This window comes from Engystomops pustulosus, chromosome 6 (assembly GCF_040894005.1).
Source record: "Engystomops pustulosus chromosome 6, aEngPut4.maternal, whole genome shotgun sequence".
Lineage (NCBI taxonomy): Eukaryota > Metazoa > Chordata > Amphibia > Anura > Leptodactylidae > Engystomops > Engystomops pustulosus.
Window position 1 is genome coordinate 165,315,384 of NC_092416.1, and position 26,473 is coordinate 165,341,856.

The following is a 26,473-nucleotide window of genomic DNA, read 5'->3' on the forward strand; positions in this document are numbered from 1 at the left end:
TTTAATGATTTCCTATCAGAAGACTTGCTTTGACGTAAGAGTGATTTGGATTTTGAGCACAAATTCCCCCTGTAATCCAAGGTATTCTGTCACTGTGGAACCAATCATCTGGATTTCAATGATTTCCTATGGAAAAATTGATATACAGGAAACATGGATCACAAGCATTTTTTCCGAAACAAATGCTCATAATCCAAGTTGCACTGTATGCACGATGGCGTGGTCATGAAATAAAGTTACCAATTCAAAGCGCAACTTAAAGGAAATCAACCTTTAAAATGTTTGCTAATTTACACTAAACTATACGTACCTATAAATTAAACTACAGGCGGTCCCCTACTTAACAACACTCGACTTACATACAACCCCTAGTTACAAACGGACCTCTTGATATTGGTAATTTATTGTACTTTAGTCCTAGGCTACAATAATCAGCTGTAACAGTTATCAGAGGTGTCTGTAATGAAGATTTATTGTTAATCCTGGTTCTTATGACAACCCAACATTTTAAAAATCGAATTGTCACAGAGACCAAAAAAGTTTTGTCTGGGATTACAATGATAAAATATACAGTTCTGACTTACATACAAATTCAACTTAAGAACAAACCTACAGACCCTATCTTGTATGTAACCCGGGGACTGCCTGTATACATATACGGCTTCTTCTCCCCAATGCCGGGACTTATCTTAGTTAATCTTGACACGACCAGTACCTGCAAATAAAGATTTAAAAATATGCTATTTATATAAATTCTTTTTGAAGTAATTCTTTTTAACATATGTCAGTGTCTAATGTTTTTAACATTTTTTGGAAGATTATATTCTTGATGCTAAAGATCTTTGAAGCTCTGAAAGATAATGGGGCACATTTACGCCATTACGCCAGTTTTCTGTCTGACTTTTCACATTCTTTTAGGTGCAAACTGCTTGCACAGGTTTTTAAGAAGTGTCCGCGCCACATTTGTGTCACAGGCGAACCTTTTGTAGCGCGGCTACACTAGTCATCATGCAACACAAATTAGGGGGTGTTCCGGAACTCAGTCTGAGCATGTGCCAGATTTAACATGCAAAGTCTGACAGAATTGTGTTGCACGCCTTATGTTGTATGTGCACCAAAAAAAGTTGGTGCACTCTGTTGGGGCAGTGCAGGGGGTGCCAAATTTATGAAGAACGTGTGCCATAAATTCTAAATCTGGCGCCCCCTGCACTATACACAGGCAAGCTGCACATAGTACACACTGCACTGTTCTTAGTAAATGAGCCCCAATATGTCTATACCTCTACTTCATTTTTTGGGGCTGAGTGATTTTTTTTAATGAGCAAATATGTAATATATCCAGTTCTCCTATAGAAGGGTAAATGTTCTGCCTCCATTGTGAAGAATTGGTGCCTTTCCCTTATGCAGAATAAGCATTTTTTGCTTAGCTACAATCTCACACTTCTCACTGCTTCAGTCTGAGCTGTAGGTAAAACATTTTACAAATCCTTGCTATAGATTATTTTAACATCCAAGAACACATTTCCAAACTGTGAGATACCTCCTGTAAACATTGTGCTTAAATACGGCTTTTGACTGCGTTCCCAAGGCTAAATACCGTGCCCTGTGTGTTCTCGTAATTTGCTTTTAATTATGGCTTTTCTGCTTTGGATTCTCTCCATTTGCGGAGCACCATCTGGCTGCGCTGCCCCCGGTGCCCCAGGAGACACTTTCTTATCATCAGTATTTAAACTGTGGGCTGTTGTGAACAATGGAGACTTACCTGTATTTAAGAACATCACAACAGTGAGTACTGGCAGGCTGGACGGCTCGCTGTGGCTGAAGGCAAACCTGACTTGGAAGGACTAAATAAAAAAATGATTAAACCTTTGGCAACAATGAAAGACGCGTAGACATCCTGCAAGGTCGTTGTGTGGTATCATTCATATAATTTATCCAAATAGGTTATGGAGTGATATTGATAGGATGCACATTAATTGCATTGGTGAAAAAAAATGGAATAACCATAGATATTAAAGGGGTTGTACAACTCTTTAGGAGGAGGTAAGTTTTAAGCTGTACTCATCTCCTCCCTCACTTCCGGTGTCCTACGCCACCGTCTCGCTGGTCCGTGCCCCTGTTTGTTTACCAGGACAGAGAAGCTCTGCTGGGTTGGGCTTCCGGCTGGCCAAGTGGAACGCCATGCCCACCCGTCCCCATATAAAGCGAAAACATGATCTTTACTGAGTTGTCCACTATGGACGATGTAACCTTTCCTCCAAAACAGAAAGCTCGAGTTGCGGTTCACAGAGTAGCTGCCAACTGATAGTAAATGATGCAGTAATTTTTTGGGAGAAGGTGAAGAACAATCACCAGGAAGGCAGTAATACCATACAAGAATTTCTAGAGCAGTGAAGGCAAACCTCTTAGAGACTAATGGGGGGATTTATTAGTGGTGTCTGAGGTTAACTGATCTAGTTGCCCATTGAAACCAATCAGAGATCAGTTTTAATTTTGTAAACAGCTGTGGAAAAATGAAAGCTGAGCACTCATTGGTTTCGATGGGAACTAGAACAGTCCTGCTCTCAGATGGTTCTGATAAATCTTCTCCTCATGCCCAAAATGCAACCCTGACAACCCACTTTTTATTGCAAACTGCCAACATGGCAATTTCCAAGAAAATCTACCATCGAAATCCATCCTGATAAACCAGGGACATTACTCATAGATCCAGGTAATCGTCTTATTTTTCTTATCCATCGCCTCCTTCCTTCTAATATCAACTTTTATAATTATGCCAATGAGCCAGAAGAGCTCTGGGGGGGGTGGGCTTTACCACTGTAACAACCTCCCACTCTGCTCCCTCAGCATTTCCCCCCTCCCTCTGCCAACTGTTATCTTAGGCAGCAGATGAAGTTTCAGAACAAGTGGGAGGGGGGAAAGTGTTCCTGTACAGTGTAGCAGCCTGTGAAGCTGCAGCATGAGTGGTTCTAGGAACAACCCAAAGGAGCCTCTCTGGCTCAGACTAATTTTAAAAGGTTATTTTAGAAGATAGGAGGCCATAGATAACGTATATAAGATTATTACCACATTCACGGTGCCTGGATCTATGAGTAATGTCCCTGGTTTATCATGATGGATTTTGATAGTAGATTTCCTTTAAACAGTAACTTATTGCTCCTTTATCTGCCAAATCTTTCAACCGAATTGGCACCTTGAGAACACCAATACTGTTGAAAGAAGGAGGAGGATGTGGATTATCATTGTAGCCCCTTTCAAGCGCACCCCAAAAAGATGCTTCAATGCTAATCCAGTCTGTCTGCACCTCCTTGATCTTCCTGCAGTCTTAGGCCTCTCAGGATGTGATGCTTTCAATTGGCGCTAGGACATGGCATATTCTTGGAGTACAGGAAAATGCCTTGATTCCTGTCTGAAGTTCACTGGGGCAACAGCTCACTTACCAATAGAGAGGGCTCTCAGTGCCAGACTTGGAACCCATGGTGTAGGTTCTCCACCACTGACCTAGGGTGAGGGATAAGCTTATTCAGAAACAAGCCAGAGATCAGATCAAACATGAGCACTACAAATATGAGGACTGATGTTCAAGGATTGAGTAGATATCTGGCCAGAAACAAGCCAAAGGATGGAACATAATGGGGCCAGACTAATAAAATAATAATAATAATTCTTTATTTATATAGACCGTGTGTTCAAAGCCTTGGCAAGAAGGTAATCAGTAACAAGCCAAGAGGAAGAACAAGAGGAGGCATTGATATTCTGCAGTCATGTGACCATTCTCACTATAATCACATGACCCCACTTACTTCCGGAACACCTGGAAGTGTCACCAAGGCACCGTTATTCCGAGCAATAGCAATATTGGTCACAAACCAGAATTGTCTTCAAAAGCTGGCAATCACACAACCCATATTTAGACAAAAGGGAATGTATGGAAGGACATTGGGGCACATTTACTTATCCGTCCGACGAAGTTCACAGAAAGTGCATTGTCGAACGATAATGCACTCAGCTGCGATTCACTAAGATCGTGCGCCCGATATCCTGCATGTGTCACTTCCCCGCTCAGGTCCGACAGAGTTCACCTTCTTCTTCCTGGTGCATGGAAGTGCATTGTCTTGTTGGATCGTCCAACATCACGCCCCCTAACTTTTGTCGCATGAAAGTCAGCGCAGCTCTGGCAAAATCTGTGCAACACAATCCCAGCGCAGACACCTGTTAAATACCTGTCCAAGCCGTGCAATCCCCGAAAAAGGTGCAAAGTCCGACAAAAGTGCAGCGCACGACCCTTACTAAATGAGCCCCATTATGTATCAGAAACCTTCAGCAATCAGTTAAAACTTGTGTGTAAACCCATCAAAAGCTTTCAGTAACCCTACAGCACAACCACAGGACAAACAAGGTATTACACACGCCAAGTCATCCGATATGCAAGATGCTTTTTACAGCTACAGTATTATAGCTTTTATAGCTTTTATCGCTATTCTCTGGTCTAATAAGTAGATGATGTTCCTGAAAATGCTGTTCCTTTCTGTTAACTCTGATAACCAATAGGACATTTCTTAAAAGCTTCCCAAACCAGACAGCCCTTTACCCGCATTATATTATTACCGTGTATAATCTCATTCACAGCTTTATAAGGCATTAAGAACTCATATACTTACTTGGATCAATAGTTCACTTCTAAAATGTGATTGAAATGTGTCTAGAAAAAATCTTAAAGGGGTTGGCCATGTTACCTTTTTTGTGATATATGTGTAAGTGTGGGGGGTAGGAGATCTATTACAGGTTCTGTACAGCGTTCTTGATATATGTGCAGCCTCCTGTCTTTTACCTCATCAGCCGGACATTCTTGTCCACAAAATGGCCGCTGATGGGTGGTCATGTGATCTCTATTTGTCCATGAGCACTTGTCCCGGCCAGGACCTTGGTCTGTCATCCTGGCAGTGTTGTCCACCAATATGCCCATTTGCACCACTCCACTACATACACATGTACAAGGGAGGTGTGAGGTGTTTGACCATGAGATATTCAACATCAATGGGTGTCTTAAAGAGGTTGGCCAACCAAAGACAATCGTCCATTGTAGATCTAGGAATTTGTACAGCCCATAGGGCACATCCAGCCAATTCTTGCCCCCTCTAGGGTGGATAGGCGATAAGTTTATTGGTAGAACATCACCTTCAATAAGTGTTAGATGAATGGACCGTTTCTATGTCCATTTATCAAAAGGCTGATAATTTGAACAATAGGGACCTGGATGTCTTTCTGGAGAGCAATGATATCACATTGTATGGGAATAAAACTTTTCGTTAGTAGTTTCTATTTATCCAGGGAGTTATTCTAACCACCATATTAGTAGTCGGGAAGGAATTTTTCACTGCTTTGGGCCAATTGACATCAATCTTGCAGGGTTTTTGCCTTTTTCTGGATCAACACGGTATAATTTAATACCGTATAAGCCGAGGCACCTAATTTTACCACAAAAACCTGTGAACATGTATTGACTCGAGTATAAGACTAGGGTGGGAAATATAGCCACTACTCTCTAATAAAATGTCTAGTAGTCTCCCCTTATCAATAAAATGGCAACAGCAGTCCCTCCAATTAATATCATGTCCAATAGAGTACCCTCATTAATGTAGTATCCAGCAAAGTAAAATAAAGTTAGTACTCACCCTCCTTTTACACCCAGAGTCCTCTTCTTCCCAAGGAACGTCTTTGGGTTCCCAGCAGATGCACGTCTACGCGATCTGCTGATGTCAGCCGCTGCTAACAAGGGCGTGCATGGACCCGTTGCTGAGTACACAGGGCTGGCTATATACCAAAGGTGGCTGGATGGCTATATACTAAAGGGGACTGGCTGGCTATATGCTAAAGGGAAATAGATGGCTATATAATAAAGGAAAGTGGCTGGCTATATACTATAGGGGGCTGGCTATACACTAATGATGGCTGGCTGGCTATATACTAAAGGGGGCTGGCTATATACTAAAGGGTGTTGGCTATATAATTAAGGGGGCTGGCTGGCTATATAATAAAGGGGAATGGCTATATACTAAAGGGGGATCGCTGGCTATATACTACAGGGGCCTGGCTACATACTACATGGGCCTGGCTGGCTATGTACTGGGAGGCTGTGACCAATGCATTTCCCACCCTCAACTTATACTCGAATCAATGGGTTTTCCCAGTTTTTGTTGGCAAAATTAGGTGCCTTGGTCTACACTCGGTTCAGCTATATGCTGAGTGGGTCTTTTTCAGAACAAAAATTGTGCTGAAAATCTGGCTAATACTCGAGTATATACAGTAGGTTGGACTTGATGGACTGATGTCTTTTTCTAACTTTATTTACTAAGATATGTATTTTTGTGTACCCTCTACTATAGACACATAAGGGTGGAGAAAAACTTACAAAAGCAAAATGCACCACTTAGAGGCTTTCGAGACCGTCACAGTAGTACAAAAGGATGTATACGTTTTTAGGAAAATGAGTGTAGCCTCAATGAAAGTGGATGTGGCTTGTTTCGAGAAACAATGGGGGACTATTTAGCATAGTCGCAGCGGGATACATCAAGAGGCGGCAGCGAGTGTGCTGACGCGGGGACAGTAACGCCCCCACTGGCGTGAAGGTGGCGGAGAGGGCTAAATAGTCGCAAGAGCTAGCAATAGGCTAGCATTTGCAATTGTTTCAGGTCCTGATAAATATGCCTCCATGTATCAAAAGATGTGTAACATTTTAGACCATTTTCTGGCATGGAATTAAGCCGACTAATAAGAGGTGAAGTCAGACTAGATAATCTCTAACTACATCAGATTTACTGTCTGGCATGAGAGATTTACACAATAGAAGGGTCAGGATCATGGGTAGTGGACCCACTGAACTACCACGAGCGATGACGTAAGCCTGCTACGGGATACCACCGGGTCACTCCACAGGCGCGACTTTGCTTGCAGTGCTGGTCAAGGCGAGGTACAGAATCGTAAGGCCCTGTCGTGGTCATGTAGGAGGTCAGGACAGGTAGCATAGAATCAGAGTCAGGAACATGAATCGAGGTCACAATGGGAAATCACAATAATCACAAGAATAACACAGGGGAAGCTTTCTCAGAATCACAAGGCACAAAGATCCGACAGGGGTCAAAGGAAGGGGCTGGCTACATATCAGGTCAGACGGCCAACATCACCCATTAGTGGGAGCTAATCAAGACGTCATGGAGTAAGAGTCCTTGACCCAGCAAGTCTACATATCTATCAGGTATGCCTTCATTCTCTTGGTGGTATGGCCACAAGATGTCCCATGATATGGGAGATGCCAATGGCTACTACTTTGTATAAGATAACGCAATAACAAGTCAATACAGGTTTGATCCAACATCTCCGATAATAGAAAATACTTGAAACTCAAAAAAGTAAGTGGCGGTGAACTCTCTCACAGCCTCCTCCCTACTAAGCAGCGGGCATGTTTTGTACTATGTTTACCAAGATATGGGAGTTACTTAGTGTAAGAGGGTTTTATCTCCCTCTACATAAAATTGTATTGAAAGAAATGGGACATGAGGAAATGGATTCTGTGTAATCAGAGTGAACAGAGGCATCCACTTTATATTGCATTTGAAGCCACTTCAATTCTGCGAGATGGAAGAGATGTTTGCTACAAATGAGATACAATGCTCCTGGTGGGAGCGCTTTCATGTAACCGAGATCAAAAGGGTTTTGCCTTCTATCTTCCCATGGACAAGAGAGTACCACACACAGACAAACCGGTATCAAATGAAGCCGGCGACTGAGCGGACCACAGCGACTCAGACTCATCACAGAGACGATAAATTGGGCTCATCTCAGTTTTTCTCTGCCGACTCCCAAATAATACATTATCTTGTTGTATAACTGTGTAACACTAGTCCGATCCTCTCTATAGATGATGCTCTGTGCTCACTTCAAAGGGCCTGTCTCCCTACAGTATTAGATTAAAGTAGTCCCTTCCCTTGTTATAGAAGTAGCGCAAATTCTTCAAGAAATTTGTTATGAAAGGGGAGGACCAGTTTGGACAATTCGTTTCTCAAAAATGAACTACGTGCTGCGTTTTCAATTCCTAAGCTGTAAGGAAAGGCAGAACCTGTCTGCAAGTGTTCAGTTTCCCTGTAGTGCCCCCTCAGGTAAAATGTAATATTACACTGTAAAATGTTATAACCAGATTCCATTCTGGATGATGAAGTCTATGGTAATGGATGTTACTCCTATAAACTTAAAATTCGTTAAAGGTGTTGGGTAATATTTTATATTGATAGCTTATCCATAAATATCTGATCATGGGGACTAACATCTGGCCCCCAGATCAATCAGCTGTTCAGAATACTAACATAATGGGGGTCATTTACAAAGAGCCCAATTCGCGGTTTCCCGAAGTGTTAACCGAATATTTCCGATTTGCGCCGATTTTCCCTGAATTGCCCCGGAATTTTGGCGCACGCGATCGGATTGTGGCGCATCGGCGCTGGCATGCACGCGACAGAAATCGGGGGGCGTGGCCGAGCGAAAACCCGACGGATTCGGAAAAACCGCCGCATTTAAAAAAAGAAATGTGTCGCTTGGGACGCACTTACCTTCACTTGGTCCGGCCCGGTGAACTCCAGTGCGTTCAGATGCTTTTCAGCGCAGCAGCGCCACCTGGTGGACGGCGGAGGAACTACCTTGATGAATCCCGGCCGGACCCGAATCCAGCGCAGAGAACGCGCCGCTGGATCGCGAACGGACCGGGTAAGTAAATCTGCCCCATTGTAGGGAGTCAAAACAATCTTCCAAAAATTTGAAATTCCAAGGATCGTAAGACAATTCTTCTGAAGGTGACTCTAGAGCCAACCCTATACAACCCTGAAAGTTTGTTGTGGTTCAAAATAAAACTTTTAGCAATGATTAATTTGTCACCCTCCTACCTCTTACAAAGATAGACAGATGAGACAGTGAGACATCTTTAATGTTAAGATGTTAAGTCCATGGGGACTAATATCTGGACCCAGACCTATCAGATGTTCAGTCCAATGCTAACATATGGTAGGGAGTCCAAAGCAACTTGCCCAGTATATCTGTGCCATCACCATAACAGCAGTTTCCATTGAAAATTAATGGCTGCCATGACTATAACAATGGCTTATCACCTCTACAGCTTCCGATTGCTCCATATTTACAATGTTCCCTTGCTCCCCTTTAAAGGAAATATGCCACTATCATTGTAAACCAAGCACACTGACATACAGGTGTGTGCCCTCTCTGGATCTGATCTGAGCCCCTAATGTTCATTTGCATAATTTTTTCTTAAAAAACAGAGAATAAGGCGATAAAGGAAGAGCGGTTCCTGCCACAGGGGGCACACACCAGTATGTCAGTGTGCTTGGTGTACAATCCTTCATCCTGGTGGTAGATTTCCTTTAAAGAACCGTTTAGCGTGTAGGATCAGTCCTCTTTTCTGACTGTTTTAAATGAAATAAATTAATTAAATAAGTCCTGAATAGCGATGAGTGGACGCAGGAGGGCTCGGGTTTAGCTGAACCTAGAACCCGTACCCAAACCTAGGCGCACTGTTAACATCCTGATTGCGGGTGTTAACTATTTAAATTCTGTCGGCAAAGTCGCTGACAGCATTTAATTGGTGGCAGGGTGGTCCACCCATCCCTATTTAACAACCAGGATCAGTGTGACCACGATCACCATCAATGTCTGCACCTTTTGTAGGGTTAACACCCGGATCTGCAATGTTTGGCATGAACCAAAATATTGCTGTTCAGTTCTTCTAATCCCTAATTCTGAATTATCTTTGCTAAATTTTTTTTTTGCTAAAGTGGGGAGTAATCATATAGGGGTGTGTCCCTGCAAAGTCTTGTCCAATCAGTGCTGCTGTTATTAGGCCATGCAAAGACAACCCCCCCACACACTGGTAACACCCACTTGGCTAAATACTCACACAATACTGTAAGGAAAAACCAAGAAATAGTACAACACAGAAAATATGGCCCAAACACAATTACTAAACCTGAAATGTTGGGAAAGGTAACCTGTCCTCTTTAAAAAAAAAAAAAAAAGGTTCTTAAAAATGATTATATGTAAAAGACTATAATAAGCCTAGTTTCATTGGTAGGAAGAGAACATCTCTTTTCAGGCGTAGAATACAGAATTGTCAAGTACAGCCATGGAAAACAATGTCACATCTATGCATTAAATATGTATTCAGCAGGTCTAATATCAATGGGGGGAAAAAAAGAAAGAACAGGTATAATCTACATTATATAATGTACATAATGGAGCTCACCGCATACAGAATCAGCATGAAAGCCCCCAAAAGAATAAAGGCCGGCAGCACTTATTAATCTGGATTTCTGCACTTTTCTGAATGCAATATTAGAAATATTATTTGTGGCCTTTCAGCGAAGGTCCTGAAATGCATTAACCTATTTTAACTCAGTTATTCTCTGCTCTTTAGCTCCGCGGTGCATTATTCTATCTAAAGGATGCTTGACATAAGGGTCTGTACCAGGCATAATGCAGAATTTAAGAGTGCATTTAGTTGCTATGGCAACCAGAAGTTGACTCTAAGTTTTTTTTTTTTCAGGCACCCCACCCCCCTACATTGAACCTTTGATTCTTTTTACGGTAAACGTAACCATACTGACCTTATAAAAATAACCATACACAAAATTGTACATGTTACAGTGGATTAACATCTTCATTGGTCCTGGAGAAGAAGTTGGATAACTTGTAGATGTGTTTCTTTGATGGGAACACTATCTAACAATATAGTATCTATATGAGGATAAGGAATTCTGCCAGAAACATTGGGGCTCATTTACTTACAGGGTCACCGGAGTTCGACGAAATTGCATTGTCCTATGATAATGCAATGAGCCACGATTCACTAAGATCGTGCGCCCGATATCCTGCATGTGTCGCTTCCCTGCTCAGGTCCGCCGGAGTTCACCTTCTTCTTCCTGGTGCATGTAAGTGCATTGTCTTGCGACCCAATTTAAATCTTAAATCCCATCGTCCGATGGCCCGGCCCCCGATTTCTGTCGCATGGAAGCTAGCACAATTCGATGCGTGCGAAACAATTCCAGTGCAATCCCCTGTTAAATACCTGTCTTAGCTGCGCAAATCCCGAAAACCGTGAACAGTCAGACGAAAGTGTGATCCGATAAGCCCCGATAAGCCCCAATTTAAAAGGTTAAATCCCGCGCTCAGTCCGAATCAGTCCAATCGTCCGACGGCATGCCTCCCAAATTGTGTTGCATGGAAGCCAGCGCAGCTGCGCCAAAATAGGGTCACATGTGCCACGATCCCAGCACAGGCATTTCTTAAATTCCTGTGCAAGCTGTTTTAGCCCCAAAAACGGTGCTCAGTCCGACAAAAGTGAGCAGCGCGACCCTTAGTAAATGAGCCTGAGTATTTTATAGGTTAAAGAGAAGCCGACAGACTTCCGGTAAATCTTTGTGTTTTTACAATCTCTCTCTTAAAATTCTCTTTTCCATTGTTCATTTGAACAATGGAGAAATTTGTGAATACAGTATAAGTTAAGGATAAACTGTATAAAACCACACAAAGGACACAACCACAGCTCACCTGATATATTAGCGCAGGGAGTGATATGAGAGTAGAATGCCGGTCCGGGTGACGGATAACAGTATGAAATGCAAAATCTTGAAATCCAAGCTCCAGCTCCAGAAGTCCATAAAACATCAAAATATTTTCAGCCAATAAAGATAAAAGCATAGAGATGGCAAGAATGAGGGCAGTGATGGAAAAGGCAGTCTCCCTACTGCTCGTATCAGACAATCTCGTCCTTACTGGTGGTTCAAAAGGCTACTTTTTGCACCATGAGTAAGGATGAGATATCTTGAACCATGAATAAGGACGAGATTTCTTGAACTATGAGTAAGGACGAGATCTCCTAAAACCATGAGTAAGGACGAGATTTCTTGAACTATGAGTAAGGACGAGATTTCTTGAACCATGAGTAAGGACGAGATTTCTTGAACCATGAGTAAGAACGAGATTTCTTGAACCACAAGTAAGGGCGAGATTGTCCGATACATGCTGTAAGGAGGCTGCCTTTTCCATCACTGTCATGTATCCTTCTTGTCATTGCTATGCTTTTATCTTAATTGGTTGAATAAATGTTGATGTTTTATCTACTTCTGGAGCTGGAGCTTGGATTTAGCATTTCATACAAGGTAAGGATAAGGTACCACAATAATTATTTTTGGGTCAGTGATATGTCTGGCTGCAGGGGGTCTCATTGCTGGGATTCCCATAAGAATAGGGGCCTGTTTAATCTGCATTAATGGAGAGTGCTGCTACAGTAGCCAAAGTCTATGAGACTTACAAAGTTATTATAATGGACAGAAATAAAGAAAGGAATGGAGGAAGGAAGGAAGAAAAAAAAAACTAAGAAAGGAATATAAAAGAAAGAAATAACAGGAAGTATGGATGGATGTATGCAATGGAAAAGAAAGAAAGGAATAGAAAAGAAAGAAGGAAAAATTAAATAAGGACTAGGAAAGAATAAATGAAGGTAGGAAAAACAATGGAGGTAATAGAAAAGAAATACATGAAAGAAGAAAGAAAGGAATGAAGGAACTAAGGAAATAAAAAAGGGAAGGAATAGAAAAGAAAAAAGGAAAGAAGAAAGGAAGGAAGGAATAGAAAAGAAAGAAGAAAAGGAACTAAGGAAAGAAAAAACAAAAGAAGGAACAGAAAAGAAATAAAGGAATATAGGAAAATAAATCAAATGAAAGATGAAAGAAGGGATAGAAAAGAAAGCATGAAAGGAGAGGAAAGACAAAGTAGAAAAATAGAAGGAAAGGAAATTGAATAAAGAAAGAAACAAAGGGATAAAAATAATAGAATAAAGGAAAAAAAAAGGAAGTAAATAAAGGAATGGACAGAAAAAAATAAACATCTATCACCTACATACAAGCACGTGCAGCTGTAGCTCTGAGAAGGTGCAGAAATGTTTTTTGTATGTGAGTGAAAAAATTTTTGAAGTCCCCTACTTAAGGACAAGCATCTTGCAGACGAACCCCTCTGTCCCCTGTGACCTCTGGTGATGTCTCTGGATGCTTCACTTTAGTCCCAGGCTGCAATGATCAGCTGTGATGTTAAAAGATACAGTTCCAACTTACATACAAATTCAATTTAAGTACAAACCCAAGAAACCGATCTTGTATGTAACTGTCTGTATTTTTTTTAATTTTCCCATTTATAGAAAATACTGAGTTATGATCATTATTTATTGGGGAAAATCAGATCAGACAATGCTGATGTATAGAGGTTTCTCCCAAGGGGTCAGTCTAGGGCTGGCGTCTGCATATTACTGTGGTGATACTTGATACTGGAGTATCACACTGGAGTATCACACTGGAGTATCACACTCAGCTGATCGGTATACAATGACTCCACTCACTACATACTGGTGCTGGTTGGACAATTTCTTCCAAAATCATTATTCAGATCATGTATAGCTGCATCATATACTATATGTAGAGTCAGCAGCCAAATACCTCAGACCTCTGAACCATAAGCTCAAATCCGGATGATAGTTTTTATTGCTAATTGAACACATTTTATACATATCAGGGGAGATTTATCAGAAGTGTCTGAGAGCAGAACTGTTCTACTTGCCCATGACAACCAATCAGAGCTCAGCTAAGATTTTATACACAGCTGTGGGAAAATGAAAGCTGAGCTCTGATTGGTTTCCATGGGCAACTGAAACAGTTTTACCTCAGACACTTCTGATAGATCTCCCCCATTGACATTTTTTCTATTTTAGTAATATTTTGATGACGATACACCCGCTGGGTGATGATGGGGCATTGCTGCAGACTTCACAGTAACCAGATGTGACAGAGATGTCAATGAACGCTGATTCTTTTGAGCTCTCACATCACATGATAATAGCACAAGCTGCCACTATGAATTTGTCCCCTTACTATAGGCAATGGGCGCAGAGCATTGCATCCTATAGATGAGGTGACTACACATGTCAGTAGTAACTTTATTACCAGACCATCATGTGGCTTCATTTCACATCTAAGCACTTATGTCTGTAACTGTGAATAGAAGATGTTTTGAAACAAACAACTAAGAGAGAACAGACCGTGAGGTGCAGTGGGTAGTGACTTGGCCATTTTATGTTTCCATTTTTCACTCCCCACCATCAAAAATCACCAAAAGCTTTTTATTTTTCTGTGTGAAGAACTCTATGAGGACTTGTTTTTTGCATGACAAATTGTACTTCCTTGTGTCAGTATTTAATATTCCATGTCCTGTATTAGAAAGCTGGAAAAAAATTACAAATGGTGGAAAATTGACGTACAAAAACGCATTTGTGTCATTGTTTGTGGGCTCCGTAATTACAGCTTATACTTTGCTCTCCAAATGACACCTCCCCTTTATTCTCTGGGTCGGTACAATCTCAGGTCTTATTATATTTTAATGCATTTCAAACAATTCAAATTTGTGATAAAAAAAAATAAATCAATTTCTCTTAATTCTGAAGCCAATAACTTTTTCATACTTTAGTGTCTACGGAGCTGTGTACAGTGTCATTTTTGCAGAATGAGCTGATATTTTCATTGTTGTGTTTTGATTTGGGTATTTGGGGCTATTTTCCATTATGGAATACAGGCAGTCCCCGGGTTACATACAAGATAGGGTCTGTAGGTTTGTTCTTAAGTTGAATTTGTATGTAAGTCAGAACTGTATATTTTATCATTGTAACCCCAGCCAGAACTTTTTTGGTCTCTGTGACAATTGGATTTTAAAAATGTTGGATTGCCATAAGAATCAATATTAACAATAAAGCTTCATTACAGACGCCTGTGATAACTGTTACAGCTGATCATTGTAGCCTAGGACTAAAGCACAACAAAATCCAGAGGTCTGTTTGTAACTAGGGGTCGTATGTAAGTCGAGTGTTCTTAGGTAGGGGACCGCCTGTAATCATTTTTATATTATAATTTTGAGTTAAAATTTTTTGGACGTTTTAGATGTTTTTAATTTTTTTTTTGTTTGTTTATTTACATTTAGTCCATTTTATTTCACTTGTTTATTGAAACATATTAAAGTTCTAATTATATAATGGACCTGGACAAAAAGTCCAGATATTCAGATTTCATTTAAGGCTATCCACATTAAAACTAGATGAAGATTTTAGGATATTCAGCTCCTTCATATGTGTCACCCTGTTTTTAAAGGGAGTGTTGACTCCTGGACTGTTTTATGGGCAGGTACAGGCAGTTCCTTCATTACGTCATTCTCAATGCAGCCGGTGTAAGGTTTGGAGATGATGAGGTGTGGTGCTTCCATTTGGAAGATTTTTCTGGAGAGAAAACATGTGGTCCCGCCTGTCGGCCCGCGCCTGTTTCGGAGCAGTGACTGCGCAGGCCTGTTCTTCTGCGCATGCGCAGACGGCAGGATCGCCGGACGAGGGCGCGCAGCTACGCGGAGCTGCGCGCCGAAGATGGGTGAGTAGGAGGGGTAAAGTGGCTACCGGGGCGTGGAGTAGCCGCCTCGTGTAACCTCAGATGCGGCTACTCCACGCCCCAGTAGCCGCATAAGTAAATTTGAATATATGTGTAATAAAAGTTATCAAAAAAGTGTGGGGACGTGAGGATTAGCCCTTAAAAGGGCTATCCTCACGTCCCATTGATCCACCTACCACCCAATCTACCTTTATAGGTAGATTTGTGGTGGTAGGTGCCCTTTAAATATTTTTTACACCTTTTTTAGGCCCCATATTTGTGTTCAACTGACTTTTATTGGTCTCCAGATCACTGGAGAAATATCATTGATAAAAGTTTACAAAAGCCAATAGCTCTTTATTTAGGCCCGAAACATCCAACATTAAACAGCACAGCGGTATCCACAACAAGGGGAGGAGGAAGTCCATGTTACACCAATGGCAAAAAATAGCATGAGTCCAACTCTTCACGACTCTCGAAGAGACTTCACATGTAGAGATGGAGGAAAAACCTTACAGAATAGCAATATCCAGGTATAAGTGGTATCTTATATTTTACTGTATATGAAAAGAAAGCAGATAGCCTTATGGATGGTACGCCAATTCAATTGAACACAGAAGACAAGGAAAGGAGGGTGACCGACTAAAAAGTGTAATCATGGCCATGTGCATCACGAAGACCGTCAGCCCAAGTCCAGCAAGGGTCAGTGAGAGAAGAGTGTCCTGGCCCCCAAGATTGTAGCCCCCAAGTTTATCTGTGGTTAATCCAGGTAAGTTTTGTCTCCAAGTACACCATAGGTGTAGATGGAGATTTCCACGCCCTAGCTATCGCTATCTGTGCCGCCAGACAAACTGATTGAATGAATTTACATTTAGCCTTAGTAACCCCTAGAGTATTTGTACCCATGGGGATCTGATTGCACCTACCGTATAACTCTGAGGCTGAATGACACAGCAACCAATAGCTGCTCCTGGAGACCCCAAACCAAGATGGCGTTGTGATTTTTAATGGTTAACACTGGTGATTGTTGCCAGCTCTGACTGTAGGTGTTAGTGGTGGGTGTTTGTTGCAGTTTACAGCAAATATCCACCTTTATGAAGAAAACTTAGCCCATCAGCCCTCTCCATACATCCGGCCCAACGCTGCACCTTATGTATATAAGATAGAAAAGGAAGTTGAATGCACCACAAAGTCACACGGACCGGCGGCTGCCAGCATGAAGAAGAGAAGAGCTGCGGTGGGGGGGGGGGGAATATTGACTTTTCTTTTTTACATGTTGGCTATATACTGGGGCAGGGGCTGGCTATATACTGGGCAGGGGCTGGCTATGTATGGGGGCTGGTGCTGGCTATATACTGGGGAGCAAGGGCTGGCTGGCTATATGCTTGGGGGCATGGGCCGGCTAGCTATATACTGGGGGATGGATAACTATATACTGGGGCAAGGGCTTATATTGGAGTCATTAGGTTTTCATAGTTTTTTGTGTAAAATTAGGAGCCTCGACTTATATTCAGGTTGGCTTATGCTCGAGTATATACAGCACTTTGTACAGTTATAAGAGGATCAGAGGGTGGGGCTTTGGTACTGAACATATTCTGTAATGCATTGTTTTAGCAACATACAAGTTGTGAGGTATGCATAAGTATACATACAGGGAGGCTATATAATAACTATGCACCAAGAGCTACTTTCAAGGGAACCTGTCACCAGGAGACCCATTTTTAGCACTCCCCCAGTCTCCACAGAGCATAGTACATACTCTGCCAAAGTGTTTTTGTCTAAAAAATTGGTTTTACAGAAAAAAAGATGTTATATTGTACCTTTCATTAGCATCTGCTGTGTGACTAGGCAGTTGCCAAAAGGGAGGGTCTGGAAAGGAGCAGTTTCCCCCCCCCCCCCCCCACACACACAGAGGATTAGCTGTAGAGGAGCAGGGGGCGTCGCTAAGCCAAGTGATGGGTGTTTTCATTTATTTGAAAAGGTCACATGGAGTAGCTGTTCCCCAAGGGTGGGGGGGAAACTGCTCCTTTCCAGACCCTCCCTTTTGGCAACTGCCTAGTCACACAGCAGATGCTAATGAAAGGTACAATATAACAAATCTTTTTTTCTGTAAAACCTATTTTTTATACAAAAACACTTTGGCAGTGTATGTACTATGCTCTGTGGGGACCGGAGGAGGGCGAAAAATGGGTCTCCTGGTGACAGGTTCCCTTTAATCACCAGAAGTGACTATGAAACAGTGGAGAACCTATGTGATACACCAGAGATGAGAAAATCTATTCATTTGATTTCAGAAATGCTGTATGTTCATTTTTTAGTAATAAATGCAATCTAAGTATTTTATGATTCAGATTCTTGGGCAGCATTGGACTAAACATATTTGGACCGAACAGCACCTTTTAAAATACGCATCATCAAAAGTAACATTTTTGATTATTCCCTCATCTCTATGAGTAACTAGTGACTGATATGGTCACCCCATTGAGACAACAGAATTCACCATGCTCTTTTATGAATTATGGTCAGGAACTAAAAGTTTGCCAGTTAAAGGGGTTTGCCCACAAAAGAAAATTCGCAAATTTCAATCGCCTAATAATATTTACACAATTAAGATAAATTTTAAGCGCTTATTTTACTATTTTTATCAGTTTTATTACTGTTTTAGCTCTTATAACAGTGATGGTCAGTGTAAGATTCCAGGGTGTGTCAGGACTCTATAAGCAGACACTTCATGATTCCTCTATATCTATGTGTTGACAATGTGCTTAGATCATCAGGGTACAAGGATTATATACACATTCATTTACCTTCTGAACATTGTACTAGCATCTGACACATAGAAAGAGAGATGAGACAGATCACAGATGAGATGATGAGATCCATGAGATGCATATTGCACACAATGACACTCTCAGCTCTGCTACATCTCTGCTCTCTTGGATGTACCTCCATTCCATTTCCCCTGGATAAAGAACTTATCTGCCTGTAGCTTGTAGTTCTCCTCTTCCTTCTGCTGTTGTTTGCCGTTTGAGGAACAGTATTCCCTTTTTTCAACCAGGGAATCTTATTTGCATATTGATTTCACAGCCTGCATGGTGAACATGATAATATCTGCCTCAAATATAGTCCATTACTTCATTAACCCCTATATGTTCCAGCTGGCAAAGGTCCCAGAGCATTAGATATTAACCCCGTATTGCCGCCGTATTTTCCAGCTCATCACTGGACAATCTTTCACATTTGCAGTTACGTCTCAATTACACTAAGCACAACTTGAATGCAAAAGAGGTGCAAAAATGATGCAAATAGTAATGCAATTTACATCAAATCTGCAATTCTAAGAGAAGCATAGAAAATGTCACAGCAGAAGCCGCGCGGTAATGTAGGTGTTATTTGCATACAGGATATAAGTGATACAAATATTTAGCAAACCCTTGCAGCTTCTAAACCTCTTCTTACTGTATATGTTAAGCTGAGCTGTATTTATAGCTGGTGTCAGCCCAGACACTGAGCATGAATGCTAAACATAAGCCCCTAGCAACTCCATGCCCCATTACCCAACAATCCCTGCTCAATTTCTATATGAAAAGATCTGTCATTATTAGAAAAAAAGGTACAGAAATATCATAAAAGACAAAGAAATGTAATGCTGCTCCTTCTGTTTTTTATACTCTAGCACTTGGATTGAAATGTGAGCCGTTCTTGGTTAAGTTTGGGGCTATCACATCATTTTCCACTATAATTTATGCAGTTCTAACACATGCATATATTTCTATTGTTATACTGCCCCTAGTGGTGAAACTATATTATTAATGGTGGTCATAGAAAGTAAAGTAGGAGATTTGAACACATGGGGGGTTATTTATCATTAGTTTTTCTGGGCTTTTTTGGCATAAAAAATTTCAAAGTATTTACATTGAGGTTTTTTGAGACTAAAAAGTCTCACCGGACTATGTACACCCCTTCATTAACCGATTTTTCCTTGCATTATGCCCCCCATTGTCCCCCCCCCCCAACTGCACTTATAAGTGTGTTGTGATAGTAGTAGTAAGAGTAGTGCACACGGTGTATGGAGGAGGTAGTTGTGCACACCGTGTTGAGGAGGTACTGGTGCACGCTGTGTGCAGAGGAGGTAGTAATAGTATGAGTAGTGCACACTGGGGCAGATTTACTTACCCGGTCCATTCGCGATCCAGCGGCGCGGGCCGGGATTTATTATGGTAGTTCCTCCGACGTCCACCAGGTGGCGCTGCTGCGCTGAAGAGCATCGGAAGGCACTGGAATACACCGAGCCGGGCTGAGTGAAGGTAAGTACAATTTTCCAGTAAGTGGAGGAGGTAGTAGTGCACATCATTTGTGGAGGAGGTAGTAGTGCATGCCATTTGTGGAGGAGGTAGTAGTGCACACCATTTGTGGAGGAGGTAGTAGTGCACGCCATTTGTGGAGGAGGTAGTAGTGCACGCCATTTGTGGAGAAAGTAGTAGTGCACGCCATTTGTGGAGGAGGTAGTAGTGCACACCATTTGTGGAGGAGGCAGTAGTGCACACCATTTGTGGAGGAGGTAGTAGTGCACGCCATTTGTGGAGGAGGTAGTAGTGCACGCCATTTGTGGAGGAGGTAGTAGTGCACGCCATTTGTGGAGGAGGTAGTAGTGCACGCCATTTGTGGAGGAGGCAGTAGTGCACACCATTTGTGGAGGAGGTAGTAGTGCACGCCATTTGTGGAGGAGGTAGTAGTGCACGCCATTTGTGGAGGAGGCAGTAGTGCACACCATTTGTGGAGGAAGTAGTAGTGCACGCCATTTGTGGAGGAGGTAGTAGTGCACGCCATTTGTGGAGGAGGTAGTAGTGCACGCCATTTGTGGAGGAGGTAGTAGTGCACGCCATTTGTGGAGGAGGTAGTAGTGCACGCCATTTGTGGAGGAGGTAGTAGTGCACGCCATTTGTGGAGGAAGTAGTAGTGCACGCCATTTGTGGAGGAGGTAGTAGTGCACGCCATTTGTGGAGGAGGTAGTAGTGCACGCCATTTGTGGAGGAGGTAGTAGTGCACACCATTTGTGCAGGAGGTAGTAGTGCACACCATTTGTGGAGGAGGTAGTAGTGCACGCCATTTGTGGAGGAGGCAGTAGTGCACACCATTTGTGGAGGAGGTAGTAGTGCACACCATTTGTGGAGGAGGTAGTAGTGCACACCATTTGTGGAGGATATAGTAGTGCACGCCGTGTGGGGAGGATGCAGTAGTGCACGCTGTGTGTGGCGGAGGTAGAAGTGCACGCCGTGTACAAGTAGTTAGTAGGACACGATGTGTGTGGAGGTTGTAGTAGGGCTAGTCCGCACTCTACCATTTTAGATCAGCAGTGTGCAAAAGCGTTTCGCAATTCAGCGACTATACAAGTTGTATGTGTGATGGAATGACTGGAAACCAAGTATAGGGCAAGATATAGGAATCCTCCCTTATTCCCCCCTCCCCTCCTCCCCTTAGCTGGTTGAGGCTATGTAATAGAAATGATGTTGGGCTCTGAATGTGCCGTACCATAGCTTACATACAGGAGGCTTGAGGGGTCACATTGGAGTGAAATTACCCAGCTGGGAAACAAACCGATGATCCGGATGGCTCATACATAGACTTATACCTGATAGGACCCACTACTATTTGCCCTATATGCCCCATATTCCTAATGTCTCATTCGCTGTGCACTACTGTCTGTTAGTTTTAAAATTTCACTTATAGTTGAATGATCTCTGATCCATCCCTTTCTTTTAAAGAAAATCAGAAATAAAAGTTAAATTTTATGTGACAAATGGGTGGTATTGTCCCCATAGGACAACCTCTTGAGGTTGTAGTAGGGCACGCCGTGTGTGGAGGAGGCACTAGTGCACGTGGTGTGTGGAGGATCTAGTAGTGCACCCAGTGTGTGGAGGAGGCACTAGTGCACGTGGTGTGTGGAGGAGGCACTAGTGCACGTGGTGTGTGGAGGATCTAGTAGTGCACCCAGTGTGTGGAGGAGGCACTAGTGCACGTGGTGTGTGGAGGATCTAGTAGTGCACCCAGTGTGTGGAGGAGGCACTAGTGCACGTGGTGTGTGGAGGATCTAGTAGTGCACCCAGTGTGTGGAGGAGGCACTAGTGCACGTGGTGTGTGGAGGAGGCACTAGTGCACGTGGTGTGTGGAGGATCTAGTAGTGCACCCAGTGTGTGGAGGATCTAGTAGTGCATGCGGTGTGTAAAGGAGGTAGTAGAACATGACTTTTTGCAAAAATGTCTCATAGTTACTACAGTCCCCTGCTGGTCTGTGTGCTGGGACTTCCTGACTGTATACTTATGGTGGATGATAAAATTACTCAAGCAGCAGAATACTGGATGGGATCTCCTCACACCACATCCACAAACTAAGTAAAATAAAACTTTCAGAACAAGTTTACTTGCCAATGATGTGTCAGATTTCATAGTTTTTTTCCGTGGCATCAGTGTCACCATATAAATATTCCCTGCCAGGTACTGGGGAGCTTGCAAAAAGTCTAATGCAATTGCTCCATTTTCTGATGGCCTCTGTTTTTATGCCTTTCACTGTATGGTCCAAATGACTCCCCCACCCCCCACCCCCACTTTTTTCTTTGTGTTAGTACAATCATGGAGATGCCAAATTTAGGTTTTATTATACATTATAATACATGTAAAATCTTTAATACAAAACAAATTCGCCCTATAACCATATTATGAAGTCCATAACTTTTTATTACTGTTGTGTAGGGTGTCCATTGGACTGCACAACATTTTTAACATGTGTGGCAAAATGTCAAGTGTAAATTCAGACATTTTGCATTCCCCCCCCCCCCCCTTTTTACGCCTTTCACCAAATCACCTAGTCATTTTTATATTTTGATAGACCAGGAATTTTGGATATTTTACTAATACAGGCAGTCCCCAGGTTACTTACAAGATAGGTTCCTTGGGTTCTTACTTAAGTGGAATTTGTATGTAAGTCAGAACTGTATTTTTTACAATTGTAACTCTAGACAAATTTTTTTTTTTTGCCCCTGTGACAATAGGATTTTCAAAATTTTTTGCTGTAATGGGACCAAGGATTATCAATAAAGCTTCATTACAGACACATTACAGCTGATCATTGCAGCCTGGGACTATAGTAACATCCAGAGAGCTTCACCAGAGTGGGCAGAGGGGTCCGTCTGTAACTAGGGGTCATCTGTAAGTCGGGTGTCCTCAAGTAGGGGACCGCCTGTAATAATAATAATAATAATAATCTAATAATAATATTAATTATCACGCTTATTACTTAAATTTTAGGAATGGGGGGCAAGTATAACTATCTTTTTTAACAAAAAACAAGTTTTTTTTCCAATTTTATATTTCAATTTTTTCAAGCCCCTTTGGAAGCGTGATCGCTTATGCAATATACAAGCAGTCCCCGGGTTAGATACAAGTGAGGTTCTTAAGGTTTGTTCTGAAATTGAATTTGTATGTGAGTTGGAACTGCATATTTTATAATTGTAGTTTCAGACATTTTTTTTTTTCAGACAAAACTTTTTAGCTGCACTGGCAATAAGAAATATCAATAACACTTCATTACAGACAAGAACACATTACACATTAGCATCCTGAACTGTCCAGACAGGACTAATCAACCTGAGCTGGATGACTCATACACAACAGCTGGGGGATGGTGCAGTGATTGATTACTTCTGCCTGTCAGGGACAACACAGTGATTCCCTATTGTCAGCTTATGCTGGTCAGGACAAGGCTAGAGCAGTGTATAATTTGGGTGAGAGGAGAGTGCCGGGCAAGCCAGAGCCTCATTATTATTTTTTTAGCAAAACTACTCAGTTCAGGGCTTAAACAAGATATGCTTCTGTATCAGTGTCGCTACAGCATATTTGGTTCACAATGCATGAAATCAAATGGTAGATTTCCTTTTTTTAAAATTCCCCCCATTGAGTTCAATTGTAATTTATCAGCCACACCCCCCCCCCTAAATGTGTTTATCCAAAAAATCCCTTTTATACCAAAAATTATGTATTTTTTACTCCTTATTTTTATCCCTTGTTCTATATCTTACAATATGCGGCTCCATTCCTTCCACACATGTGAATTCCATTAAACTTTTGCGCTCACATTGTATGAACTTGTGGGGTCACGGAGGAGTTTGTCCTGTGCGTCCCGCTCTGTGTACCGGGAGGGAATCTGGTAGTAATCACAATCTGCTCTCGCTCTCTGTCTCTTTCTAGGTTCTACGTTTCCATTTTTCCCCGTGCATATAGAAGATGTTATTTTGTGAGCAAAGTACTGGCTTTTGAGAGATGTTTCCATAACAACCGCTGCACCCAATTAGAAGGATGGAGATCAGCAAATCCGCCTTAAAGGGACACACACCATTATGCGGAAAAAGCATCAGACCCAATTATTTTCAGCTTTGTGGACAGATGAATAGTGCTCCGTACATCTGTTTATTTGTGCTCAGTTTTTATATGTGCCAGAAAGAAAAACTAACCTGGAATTCGCAGCAATGGCAGAGACAAAAAAAAAATTCAAGGAAAAAAAAAAATCAAGTGTTATACTGCAAAGCCGAATGTGAGCCTCGGCAATCTTCATTAATTGTCATCATTTACCGTTAACTCATTGTGATGTCCTACAGTAATTGCAAAATCGTTGGGGAGAAACTAATTCTGCAATAATTGATTTCATGCCCATAGTTATCCCTTTAATAATATGCCCTGTCACCACAATATAAAGCAATATAAACTGATTATACTAAGCAAAGGGATACCCAACACATCACCATGATTACAAGGCAAAGGCGTTATGATAGGTGCAGCCGAATTTTAGTTTTATTTGTACAGGGTCCACACAGAAATATTATACCATACCCTAATATAGAGGAATTATTATATTATTATGCCTGCATATAATGTCATACAAAGGTAGTAGCTAATAGAGATAGGTCGGGCCACTACCTGGTTGTTGGCTGATGGAGTACAATAGAAAGAAACTTATATTTGATTATACAAATACATGTGCTCCAGTTAAAGAGAAGAATGGGAGCAGACAGGTGACACGGGGTCCTGAGGCTAAATACCCTTCACAGCTGTCCTTAGGAGGTAGGAACTACTAGTAGACAGTCCCTCTTCCTTAGCCAAAGCATACAACACGGAGATGAAGACAAGACGGTACAAACAGAGAAGAATGGTTGCCAGAGCCTGGTCAAAACCAAGATGAAAAATGCAGTACAAAATCACAGGGCAAAAGGATAGTCTAAACACAGGCATGTGGTCTTAATATCAGAATACAAAGTAAAGGAGTACAGGACGCCAGGAGCTTAATAAGAACTAAGTTGTGAAAACCAGCTATGGTTTACACGACTTAGGTACTAGCTAATAGAGATAGGCCGGACCACTACCTGGTTGTTGGCTCATGGAGTGCAATGAAAAATGCTACTTAGCTTTGATTATACAAATAAATGTGCCCCAGTTATAGAGAAGAATAGATACATGTCTGGGAGCAGACAGGTGACACGGACAGACACAGTGGGTCCTCCAACTAAAACCCCTTCCCAGCTGGCAGTAGGAACTACTAGTTGACAGTCCCTCTTCCTTAGCCAAAGCATTAAACACGTAGATGAAGACAAGACAGTACAAACAGAGAAGAATAGTTGCCAGAGCCTGGTCAAAACCATGATGAAAAATGCAATACAAAATCACAAGGCAAAAGTATAGTCTAAACACAAGTATATGGTCTTAATACCAGGATACAAAGTACAGGAGTACAGGACGCCAGGAGCTTAATATAAACTAAAATCAATAGTATGCAAAGAACAAAGGGCACGTACCAAAGCAGGACAACCAAACCTTCTGGGGCTCCTTGAATTATATATAACTGTGATACTTAGAATCTCTTACCTGGTGAAGTATTCGATCTTTGAAATGTGACCAAACATACTTCTGAGCAGGGCCAGTTTTAGGAAAAGTGGGGGCCTGGGCAAAACTAAAAGTAGAAAAACTAAAAATCAAACTATTTTATGAACTGTCACAGTCAGTAAGGCTACATTCACACTAACTTCTGGCTGCTGTGCCATAGCATGGCGGGCACATGTTGGCGCAAGGAAAAGGAGGAGGGGTGAGTGCTGCTCACCGGCACCGTATTACGGGGAAAGATAGGACATGATAGGACAGATATAGATAGTTAGACAGATATATATATATATATAGGGAATAGACAAATTATAGGAGATAGATAACTAGACAGATAGATGATATATATATAGACAGGAAATAGATGATAAGCATCTGCACCCTGGAATTCAACTAAGAGGTATAAAAAGAGCAATACATCCTCTGCCCACAAAATTCTACATACAGGGGCCCCTTAACTACAGGGTGCCCAGGGCAAATGCCCAGTTTGCCATCCCCTAACGCCGGCCATTTTTCTGAAACATATAAATCTGAAACAAGCCTTAGTTGCCACAATCGGAAATGTGAACATCAATTTCTACTGTATCATGGGCACCACCATGGCTCAGTGGTTGGCATTACAGCCTTGCAGCCCTGGGATCCTGGGTTCAAGTCCCATCCAGGTCTGTTCTCTCCGTGTTTGCATGGGTTTCCTCCGGGTCTTCTGGTTTCCTCCCACACTCCAAAAACATACTGGTAGGATGATTAGATTGTGATCCCCATGGGGACAGGGACTGATTTGGCAAACTGTGCAGCGCTGCATAATCTGCATGCGCTATATAAATAAAGGAATTATTATTATAAGATATGTCATTATATTGTCGTCCAGTACTTACCTACCTCTAACATAAAAACATGTTCCCCTATTGAACACATTGAAAACGGATGTATCTGGAATTTATAGTATCAGAATGTAATAATGGAAGTAATAATAACCACATAAAGCAGTATAATCACAAATCTATTTCTAGGTATGGAATACATAGGGGATTGTTTCCC

At 41.8% G+C, this 26,473-nt stretch overlaps 1 long non-coding RNA gene across 4 annotated transcripts in view; it reads left to right on the top strand.

Annotated features, from left to right (window-relative positions):
* The window catches only part of LOC140064897 (uncharacterized), a 48,164-nt gene extending 21,892 nt beyond the window's left edge, over positions 1 to 26,272 (top strand). For all 4 annotated transcript variants that reach the window (XR_011847826.1, XR_011847828.1, XR_011847825.1 and 1 more), the window contains exon 3: positions 23,756 to 26,272. This is a non-coding gene — a long non-coding RNA (uncharacterized lncRNA). The remainder of the gene's footprint in view (positions 1 to 23,755) is intronic.
* The last annotated feature ends 201 nt before the right edge of the window (positions 26,273 to 26,473 follow it).